This window comes from Echinops telfairi, unplaced genomic scaffold, assembly GCF_000313985.2.
Source record: "Echinops telfairi isolate 266 unplaced genomic scaffold, ASM31398v2 ScPeMD7_7469;HRSCAF=8507_1, whole genome shotgun sequence".
NCBI lineage: Eukaryota > Metazoa > Chordata > Mammalia > Afrosoricida > Tenrecidae > Echinops > Echinops telfairi.
Genome location: NW_022111373.1, coordinates 46036431 through 46048093, shown reverse-complemented (window position 1 = coordinate 46048093; position 11663 = coordinate 46036431). Strand labels below are relative to the sequence as shown.

The following is an 11663-nucleotide window of genomic DNA, read 5'->3' as shown; positions in this document are numbered from 1 at the left end:
AATGGTACAACACAGGGAATCCAGGACAGATAAATCCCTCAGGACCAATAATGAGAGTTAGGGATACCAGGAGGGGAAGGGGGAAGGGGGAGGGAACAGAAAGGGGTAATTGATCACAATGATCTACCTATAACCCCCCCTCCCAGGAAGACAGGCAACAGAAAAGTGGGTGAAGGGAGACAGCGGCTGGTGTAAGACAAGCAAAATAATAATTTATAAAGTATCAAGAGTTCATGAGGGAGGTTTGGGGAGGGGGGAAATGTGCTGATACCAAGGGCTTAAGTAGAAAGAAAATGTTTTCAAAATGATGATGGCAACATATATACAAATGTGCTTGATACAATAGATGTATGTATGAATTATGATAAGAAATGTAAGAGCTTCCAATAAAATGATTTTAAAAACCTTGATTAATAGTAGCTAATATTATATCCATTGTACAAATGTGAAGATCCTGAGGCCCAGAAAGGTTAAGAAACTTTCCTCAAATCACAAAGTAAACAAAGACAGCAAGATTTGATATTTCCGTTTGGTTTTATTGATTTGTTGCTCTTTCTGAATCATACATCTGGTTCATTGACCTCTAGTTCTTAAGACTTGAGATAAAGGTGTGCCATATTGCTGCTAATTCTGAGAGCCATGACTTGCCTGCCATCTGAGCTCTCAATCTTGGATTCATTCACTCCTCCAATAACAAACCTGAGCTGCTGACATTGGATTCATCAGACTCTATCATTACCAACCTATGGTGCATATGTTGATTCATTAACCCCCAAAACGATGCCAGTCAAGTCAGCCCCGCATAGACAAATGAGAAGCATCCAGTTTAACTTGTGATCCATGCACTTAAAACTGGACTGGATTTATTGTCTTTACAACTATGTGAGAAATTTTTAAAAATAGAAATAGCTACAAAATACATATATATTTGATTCCCTAGAGAAGAAAAACCAATGGATATATTTGTATATATATGTATGTATATATGTATTCAATGATGCAGGAAGCATAAAAAAAGTGGAAAGAATACTGTACACAGAATCTCTGTATAAAAAAGAACAAAAATAGGACAGGATTAAGACCTGATCTTAGTAGCGTGTGTGAATCTGCCCACATTTTCTCCTCCGACAAGCCGGCCGTCTGAGCGCCCGCTTCCGCACAGGCCCCAGCCGAGGTCTGGCAGTCCATGACAGGGCGGGCGCCCTCGGCCAGCGCGCTCCCGAAGGCACCATGCCCGCGCTCCTGGAGCGCCCCAAGCTTTCCAATGCCATCCTGGGCGCTGCACCGGCACATCATGATGGAGTGGGAGCGCAAGCAGCAGGAGGAAGAAGAGGTGGACAAGATGATGGAACAGAAGATGAAGGAAGAACAGGAGAGGAGGAAGAAAAAGGAGATGGACGAAAGAATGTCACTGGAGGAGACTAAGGAACAAATCCTGAAGTTGCAGGAGAAACTTTTGGCCCTACAGGACGAAAGGCACCAGCTTTTCCTGCAGCTCAAGAAAGTTTTGCATGAGGAAGAAAAACAGAGGCAAAAGGAGCAGAGTGAGCTGACCTCCCTGACATCAGCTGCGCTCATCAGCAGAGCCTCACAGTCCACACAGGAGCGCACCTCCTCAGCATGCAGGGGAGCCTAGGAGGCACCCTCATATCAGCTGACAGAGTCAAACAGATGTTTGGACCTCAAGTGCTTACTACCCTGCACTATGTGGGCTCCGCAGCTGCTTTCGCAGGGACCCCAGACTACAGGCAGTTCCAAGGCAGCCCTGGAGGCGCTTATGGGGCTGCCCAGCACCCTCCTCACTTTGGGCCCACACAGCCAACCCACAGTCCAAGTCAGCAGCTCAGAGCACCTTCAGCATTTCCTGCGGTGCAGTGCCTGTCACAGCCATGGCCACTTTCGGCCTACCCAGACAGGGTTTCTCAGCCTGGTGGTGCCCTAACCTTACAAAAGCAGATGGAACATGCTAACCAGCAGACTGGCTTCTCTGACTCATCTTCCCTGCGCCCCATGCACCCCCAGGCCCTGCATCCAGCCCCTGGTCTCCTTGCATCTCCCCAGCTCCCAGCGCAGATGCAATCAGCAGGAAAGTCTGGCTTTGCAGCTACCAGCCAGCCAGGCCCTCGGCTTCCTTTCATCGGGCACAGCCAAAATCCCTGTTTCTAACACAAGTGACCATCAGATTTTATCTTCAACCTCACTGTCCAAAGCACTGAGGGCTCCCCCACTGTGTGCCACAGACCAATAAAATCTACCTGCCACTGCCAAAAAAAAAAAAGATTCCACCTTAGAACCTGCGTGATGAAGGCCATGTTCTTCATTTTCCTGGATATATATAATGGTGCTGCCATCCAAGTCCACATATTCATCGCCTCACTCCGAAAGCTAGAACTCTATTTTCCTTACTGAACTTTGGTAAGAAATATGATTACTCGCTATGGCTTTTGGATGGTTTGGGCTCTGGCTTTGAACCCTGCATTTTCCAGGTTGCCTGACACCAAGACTTGGGACTGAAGAACAGACCCACCACCAGGTGAGCATTTCCTTAAAGTTTCGTGAGTTTCTGTGAAACGTTGCAGCAAAGAACCTAAACATTGGATATTTCAGTATCCTCAAGGGAGGAGTCTGGGGGAAAATTTCGGATATCATTATTCTCCAACTCCTTGTGACAAGTCTGTCATTAATTTTTCTACAATAAATTATCAATACACCATTTTTCAATAACGGACATGGTGCTTTGTGTAGCTCTAATCTCTTAATTCTGCACTGTGCAATATCCTGTGGCATGGCTCCGCTTGATTTTTTCTCCATTCCAAAGCTGCCTCAAACTTCCTGTTGTAACACATTTTTTAGCAGTGAACATCCGTAGAAATGTTCCTTTATAACTTATGTGATAATTTTTTTAACTAAACACCAAAGAGTGAAATTGCACAGATTTTTTTTTTTGCTTTTGCTTTAGTGCTTTCGGAATTTTAAGAAATTTTCCCTTATCATGAAGATACTCTCATTTTATTATTCTTAAAGGGGTTTTCCCCCATTTTATTGGGTGCTCTTACAGGTATTATAGCAATCCATAGTTCAATTAGATCAATCATGATTGTACAATTGCCACCATCATTTTCAAAACATTTTTTTCCGTGTAGTCTTTGTTATTAGCTCCCCTTTATCCCTGCCCTCCCAACCCTACCCCCAGAAACACTTGTTATTATATTAAATATTATTGTTTTTATTATTGTTATTCCTTTTTTTTTTTGCCATGTTTTACACCATCCAATGTATCCATTCACCTACCATTCTGTCATTCGTTCCCCTTAAGTGGAGTTATATGGTCATTTTTGCTATCAGTTCCCCTCCCCAACTCACCTCCCACCCTCTCTTTCTGTATCCTCAGCGAATCATTACTCCCATTACTATTTCTGAAGGGTTTTTCTATCTTTGATTTCATGCGTTGAGCTATCATAATTATACAAATAAACAAAGTCTTATCTTTAAATTCTGGCATGCCATTCTTCTGACATCACCACCACTACCCCTTATCTGTTCCTAACAAGTAGTCTAATCTTATTTTTGTCCATTTAATGAGCTGATTTTCCTAATATTGTTTAATATTTCCATTTATCTGTAGGGTCTCCTTTATTGTCTATTACAATTTTATTTACTTAAGTTTCTATCTTTAAGCTGCTTCTTGTTTTCCACTGGAATATTGTCTATTCTTTTCTAATTCTATACCATATTTATTTTCATGTCTTTTCATCTTATCTAATTACAAATAGGTAGTTTTACAAGATTTTCCATTTAATACCCAAGTCTTATCTTACAGCATAGATGTACACTGACCTTTATACTAAAAAGCAAAGAAACAAAAACAATTGCCACGGAGTCAGTTCCTACTTTTGATAGTCCCATGTGTGTCAGCGCAGAGCTGCACATAGGATTTTCAATTACTGTGGCCTTTCTGAAGTATACTGTGTAGCTATTCTTCTGATATGCCTTTGGATAGACTCAAACCACCAACCATTCAGTTTGCAGCCATATACTTAACCATTGTCCTGTCCAGGCAGGTTAGATTGTGTTCAACCTCTATTTAAATAGCCCTGGATACATATTCTGTTATGCACTGTGATCTTTATAGTATTTTCACTTCAATTATGCTTAATGTCTCCAGCTATTTTATCATTCTTCATGTGACATGATATTTAGACACTTCTCAATTCTAGCTGTCTTCCTCTGTGCACAGTGTATTTGATTTGTGAGCATTTTAAAATATTGTAGGTACAACTGGAAAACAATTCAGATGTGCAATGATAAACTATGTGGGTAAAACTGTGGGCTGGTAAACTGTACTGTTAAGCAGCATAGTGAAACCAGAGTCTCTTCATATGGACACTAAAACATAATTGATAGATGTGCTTACCATGGCTTACTTAATGTAACTTTCTAAAACTTACCATATCATGAAGAAGTAATAAAAGTTAATCCAAGTTTACTAATAATCACAAGTGAAAATAGTATCTTAAAATAGAGAAAAATAAAGCAAAACATTTTATTACAGTTAAACTAACGAGATACAAACTCTTCTTTCTGTTAACTTTCAGAGACCAGTGTTATTTACCAAGACATATATCAGATTGGTCATCTACAAGGTCACACACATCACAGCACTGCCATTAAGTACTGTGAATATGCTTTTAAAACATATTTTATAGGAGATCTAGTTTCTTTGGACCACTTCAAGTCAAATTAGCCATAATAATGACCTGACATGTGTCTTTCCTATTTTTAGGTAAGATTTCTCCACACACCATGCAGCTCTCAGCATGGAAATACCTTCGAAATATTAAAAGGATGATTTGCCCCCTCCAGGCTAGAAGGGAATGAAGCTTTAAAACTGACAATTTCCATGAGAAGAAGACCCAAGGTGTGACAAATCCTGTCAACCATATGACACATTGCTGCTGATTTGTCAGCTTACCTTCAGAGCACTATTAAAGGATTACTCGCATCACATCCTCATGCAAATTCCAGCTGTGCGTCCTGAAATCCAGAGGAAAATCCCAACAGGATGGAACATAGTGTTCACTAAATTTCATTAGAGAGATTTTATTAGGTTTTATTTTTTCCTTCCAAGGAAATTCTTGCTTACATTTCTTGAAAATAAACGCTTATGCTGCTTTGAGCTTCAACATATTGCCCTAAGCAATTTCTAGTTCGTTTTGACAAGCTGTCCTTAGGTTGTATTTGGACACTCTAAGCAATTTACCTGAATGCATTTGGAATCAGCTTAGAAATCTGTGGAGCCTTGTTGGATCGTATGCGAGCATAATTTGTCTCATACTTCCGAATCCAAGTCCAAGGTCATTTCCTCCCTGACACCTTCATGGTAGAATTTTTTTCCTTTATGCTTTCTTCAAGCGCAGTTCACAACATGATTATGGCATCCAACTATTCATTCAGGAAATACCGAGAGTCCATTACAAATCTAAGCACTAAAGGTATAGATCTGGTCAAACTTTAAGCTTTTGCTTTAAGGGAGATTGCAATCAAGATGTGAAGATAAACATTTAAATATAACTGAAACAAAAAGTTTGAAATACACTAATGGAGGTGTCCCCAAGTAATGAGGCTTTTTTACAAGGTAGGAAGTGATCAAATTACCTTGGATTTCGGTCAGTAATATCTTTCTATAGGAGACTTAAAATTTAAGTGTGGACTTAAAGAGAGAATAAGGCCTGTCCTAAAATCTAGCTGGTCCTATATGTTTGTTTCACTGCCGTGTTGGGCTCTCTGGGATACAAAACAGGAAACCTTTCTTAAAAGACACCGTGAGCTGGTGAGGAATCCCTGAAGAGTAGTATCTATTCTCGTGTAGCAATTGTATCCATTCTAACTATAAGACATCAACTAAGTACTGAACTGCTTATTTTAATATCAGCTATATTTCAATTAATTACATACAATACTTAAATGATATTCATAATAAAATATATTTTATTGTTTAACGGAGGGTGAATACTTAGAACTCAAAAGGTTTTTTATTGCTACAGGTTCAAAGAATAAGATTAGAATAAGATTTATTATTTAAATTTATCGAAACATGCACTGTACTAATACAATATCCTTAATGAGAGAAATTTAAAATTGAAATATAAAAGATACATAAATTTACTTATATTGACAATTTTATCTACCTTCTCCCAAGAGTTTCTTTCTAAGACATCAGAAAATAGCATATTCGTGTAGCAACTTGATTAAAAACTGACCTATGAAACACAACTCACAAAATTTTGAAATAGTTGGAATCACTGAAGAGGTGAGTCTTATATAGATAGATCTCCTGGCAAGTGGTAAAGTCTCTATAATTGTTAAGCTAAAATAGTAAATAGTCAATAAAATTAAATATCACTTAAAGCTCTCTTCTTTGTGACAGGCTTCTTTATCTTTAACCTTACCTTCTCTTTGAAAGTCTTTGTTTAAATTGCTTATTGATATTACATAGGATAAAGGTCACAGCTAGTAAATATGCTCTAACTCATATTATACATTACTCAGGTCTAAAGTTTCTGATTACAGAGTAAAATTATAGATGTTAGTCCAGACCCCAACATCAGGAAAATAATTGGATTTATCTGGTTATGCAATGTAAAATAAGTTGGAGGACTAGGAAGGTGAATAATCACAAAGGCCAATTTAGAAAGAGAAGAGAGCTGTGAGAGTGCCCCCTAATCTGAACAAGACAGAGCTCTACCAATGTTATGTGAAAGAGCAAGCCACCGATCTTACCAAGCAACTGGAAATATGCATAGTTTGTCATAATGTTATGTATGGATAATCTAGACAAATTCATTTAAAAGTGGTAGGAAGGAGGGAAGTCAAAGGGGTGATGATCCCTAAATGAATTAGGTAAGTGTGTTATGTCCTAATTTTGATTTACAAGTAGTGTAACCCTAACTACCCTGGTCCTATCAAAAGGATAAAGAAAGACCCATATATCAGGCCCTTTAGTAGAAACTTGATGGGGTGCAGTGACTTTCTGAAAAATAGGATTATATGCTTGAGAATTTATCAGGATATGATGAAAGCACCCTTTGGTTTTTCGGGTCATTATAAATGAGTGATTTTAGAACTTCTAAAATGTTTTGGGAACTTAATAAACATGTTTCAAGCTTCTTAGATGTACTCACTTAAGACAGACAATAGTTGAATGAGGAGATACAGGTGTCCCTGTTTTTTGATGGAGAAACTGCGTACAGAGGATAAATGGCTTGTCCAAGAGCACATGGCCAGTGATAAGCACAGGATTTGGAGGCGGCTTTTGAGTTAAGAGCGTGGACGCGGTGGTCTCCTCCACAGGGTATGAGCTCCCATCCTAGTGCTCACATCATTTCCTTGGTACTGACCTGGGGACATTCTGGAGAAACACCCCTTCTAAAAAATGATAAAACTAAATATTGTGACTATTTAAAATCAGTCCTAAGAAATAGTTTGTTCCCTTTTTTCCTTTAATCAATCGTGGTAGTTGCATAATTTCATGGCAAGCTACAGATATATATTAGTATAGGGATCATATTCAACCTGTCAATCAGGTTTCTAATTATCTCAAAGTGTCTTTAATAATTCGATTGTCAGGTCACAGCCTGAAGGTGACACACTGTGGGTGTGGCCTTCTTATAGGAAGGGTCCTGGGAACCTTGCCCCATCTCTTTGCCTTCACCTTCCTACTGGGAAGCCACTCTGAGACCTGCTAGAAGCGCCACCATTGGATCCACAAGACTTTGCACCCTCTGGCCTGTGCTATTCCTGCATTCTGCATCATTGCACATGACTGTGTGAGTCTGAAGAGGGACTTACCGGCTCATATTAGACTTACAGCCTTGGGTTGGACTGGGCTGGGATGTTTTCCTGGTACATAAACGTTCTTGATATTAGGCTTTTTTTTTTACATGTATATGAGTGTTTCTGGATTTGTTTTTCTAGTCAACCCGGCCTAACACACCAATGAAGAAATAGTTCCCCATCTCCACGATCCAGTGTGTCTGAAATCTGAGAAGTACCAGGGGTAAATCCTGGACAAACCCACTAGATATACCCAGTGGTCCTATAGTATGTTCCTTCAGTAAAATATTTCTTTACTGCTTGCTAGTTTCCAGGCATTGTAGTAACATAATTTGCTCAATTACATCACATTTTCTCTCAAAATACCTTGCATGTCTATAGATAAACTGCATGCAATATAAATCTTTATTGGAAAAATGTCTCTTCATCAAACAGCAAGAGCCATATTTTTAGACCTGTGTTTTATAAGCAATCAGAGTACATGCATGGGAAGCGTGGAAGGATTGAGTGAGAAGTCATTTGAAGAAGGCAGACAGGGCAGCCTGACAAATTCACACGTCTTTGTTTGTACTTTTCTCTGAGGAGATCACAGTAATTTATCTGAGCTACAACTTGATCCTGTTTTTCTCCATAATCTTGCCTTGCTTCTGCTCTACTTTCATTTCTGAAAACAATGCAATTTATACAATGGCCCCTGGTAATACTGTAGGCTAAACATTGAGCCACTAACCACCAAATCAGTGGCTTAAGCTCCCCAACCACTCTCAGAGAGAGCTTGTCTGCCCCCATACAGATTCAGTCTCGAAAACTCTAGGAAACAATTCTATTCTGTTCTATTTGCAGGGTGACTTTTACATCTTTTTGAATTATCTCAAAATGTCTTTAATAATGTGATCACCAGGAACACCTATCGTCCTGAATTGTTTATGAGCACTTTATTTATTGCTACCATATATTTTGTTCTTTCCTAATAGAAACTTTCCAAAATATGTTTTGAAACCATTATATTATTTTACAAATCTATTAGACTGGAATAGCCTAAACTAACTCAGAGGTCTTCTTGGACAATACAATATTTATTTACACTATTGACTTTTGCTTGACGTGCTTGTTCCTTGAGGACTAATTGTCTGAAGAATGAATTGCACTTATTTTATTAACAAAAGTGCAGAGTAAATGTACTTTGATCTTAAAATAGAAAATAAGAAAGCAGTATGAAGAAAGCCCATGACTATTGTTAGTATAAAATTTATATGGAGGTAGATATTAAGATAAAATGTACATTTTTTTCTGGATGACTTTCTTTAAAGATCAACCTTTATGAAAATAATCTTTAAAGCACCCTTTGGATTTTCTTTGTTACTCTCTTTGTTACTTTACAAGATTCTTTCAGAAAGTGCCAATTTTATTTTAAAGTTTTAATCAATATGTCACACAGTGAAATCTTTTTCGTTGACACAATGAGCTATCAAAGCATTTTCTTTCTCCCAAGGGGGCAGCTTTGAGCTGTGACTGACAATAGGTCTTGGGGATACTGTTAGAGTCCAGATTAGATCACACACCATGGGGATTCCTTTTTATGTTTGTAACTCACAAATCAGCATTTGTGATATATAAATGCCTTCTTTCTGAAGTTGAGTTTTTCCTCAGTGGAGTGACTATTGCTGATCATATTGGATTTTTGTTACAGCAGAAATGACCCACAGTTTTATATTTGGAAATTATACCTGCTTCTCTGGCTTCCTTTTAAAATAGTTATCTCTAACAACCAAAGCAAAATGTTATGCTCAACATAGTTTTTTTTTTTATGGTTAAAGTAACACACATCATTAAATATTTTCATATAAAATTATTCCTCTTTTAAAATAAACTACACACATAAAAAATGTATTTGTTACTGAATACCATCTAGTCAATTCTGACTCACACACACTCTATGCGAGAATGGAATTGACTCTTGGGATTTCCTAGATTATAATCATTTTGGAAGCAGTACACACTTGTTCTTTTCCTGTAGACCCACTGGTGGATTTGAACTCCTGACCATTGAATGATGGTATTGGCAAAGAATACTGACTATGCTATGGACTACTAGAAGAAGATACAAACCTTTCTTGGAAGAAGTACAACCATAATGCTCTTAAGAAGTGAGGATGGAGGGACTTCATCTTAAGTGCTTTGGATACATTATCAAGAGGGAGCAGTCTGTGGAGAATATGAGTCAGAATACTTGCTAGCACCTACAAATCACAATAATGAGATTAAATTTGTGTCAGGAAAGGGGTTTCTTCATCCTTAAATGGAGAGGTGTTATCTAATGTGTTTAGGTGAAGTCTGGCTTCAGATCTCTGTGGACTGGAGTACTGGCTGTGCACACTGCTAGGTCTGTGACCTTGGATAAATTATTCAAGTTTTCAATGTCTCATTTGCCTTGGATGTCATGTAAAGAGTAATCAGGCCTGATATATTTGCCAGTTATAAGGAGGATATACTTCACATAAACACCTCACACCGTGCTGGGTATATTTAAAACATGTAAGTATATATATTTTTAATTTTATTTCAAAGTTTGATATCTCTATACACAAAATATTTGCTTATGAATATCTCATATTTACTTCAGAAAGAAAGTAGACGAAAATTCTTTTCATTCGTTTTTCTTCAATGTATGTTTTTTGAGTATTTTATTAGATCCTTTCCTCATGAGATGTCAGAAGTAAAAATTGTCACATCTTAAAAGTAGAAAGCATTTGGAATATAACTAATATGGCCTACTGGGGGTAGCATTTTAAACATGGATTTTCTTAGGCAGTCAATATTCTTTTAATATTAAATTTAATATTAAATAATTAACATTAAACAGCCCGAGAGTTTTGTTATTCAATATTCAGGAACCAGAAAGATTCTTAAGGAAAAAATGTGGAAGCTGTAAAGTCCTAACAAAAATGTACTGCCAGGACTGAGGGAAATTTACTTGATTCAGGTTCTTTTAAGGGAAGTAGTGGTTGTCTTATGGTAATTGTTGAAGTTGTGCATGCATCCCTGCTCTAGAAGGTTTGAGTAAGTAGAAGATGAAGTCATTTTCTAAGGCTGGGTTCATTGCCCTCACTCTCTTCACTTTGACCATTCAGAGTATGAGCACACGTGAGCCTGCATGGAAGCACCGTATTGACATGACAAATGGGGTTAATGAGCCATCAGGATGCATAATGCAAACAAAACTATTTCAGCAAAGCAGAGCTTTTGTCTTCTGCTCTGTAAACAATGAGCATACCCTTCAGAAATTAGCCAGCTTTTAATTTTTTAATTAATTTAAAATGTTAACTGGATTGTAGGTATTTACTTCCCTAATGAAGGCTGGAAAGAAGCTAGCCATCAACAGAATTTCTGGAAATGAGATTTGTCTGCATCTGTAGGAAATCTTCACCTACAAATTTAGCATTTTTTAACACAAGTCTAAGCCATCCATTTATGTACACTTTATTAAGTAATTTTTGTGCTACAATTTTCTGCAAAATTATTTTTAAAATACAAACGACAGCTATGGTTAGCTAGATGTTTGTGAGGAACAGTTGAAGGGATATGGATATTTTCATTAGGATTCCAATCTTTCTCTTGGCTACGGTTACTCCCAGGATGTCTCTTTAGTGAGACATGATTTCAAGAGGCATGCATTCCTCTTTTTGGTGAAAGTACTGCTTCATGGATGTCAGAAGTCTTTGGCTAACCAAGACCTCTAACAGCAAGAATTTGAACCAGATCCCTGGGGGGATCTTATTGAAATGTTGGTTCTGATTCAGTTTATCTGGTATGGAAACACAAGCTATCAG

General features: G+C 37.9%; 1 pseudogene; it reads left to right on the top strand.

Moving 5' to 3' along the window:
* The first annotated feature begins 1230 nt into the window (after nt 1-1230).
* On the top strand, nt 1231-2175 carry LOC101663832 (annotated as a pseudogene).
* The last annotated feature ends 9488 nt before the right edge of the window (nt 2176-11663 follow it).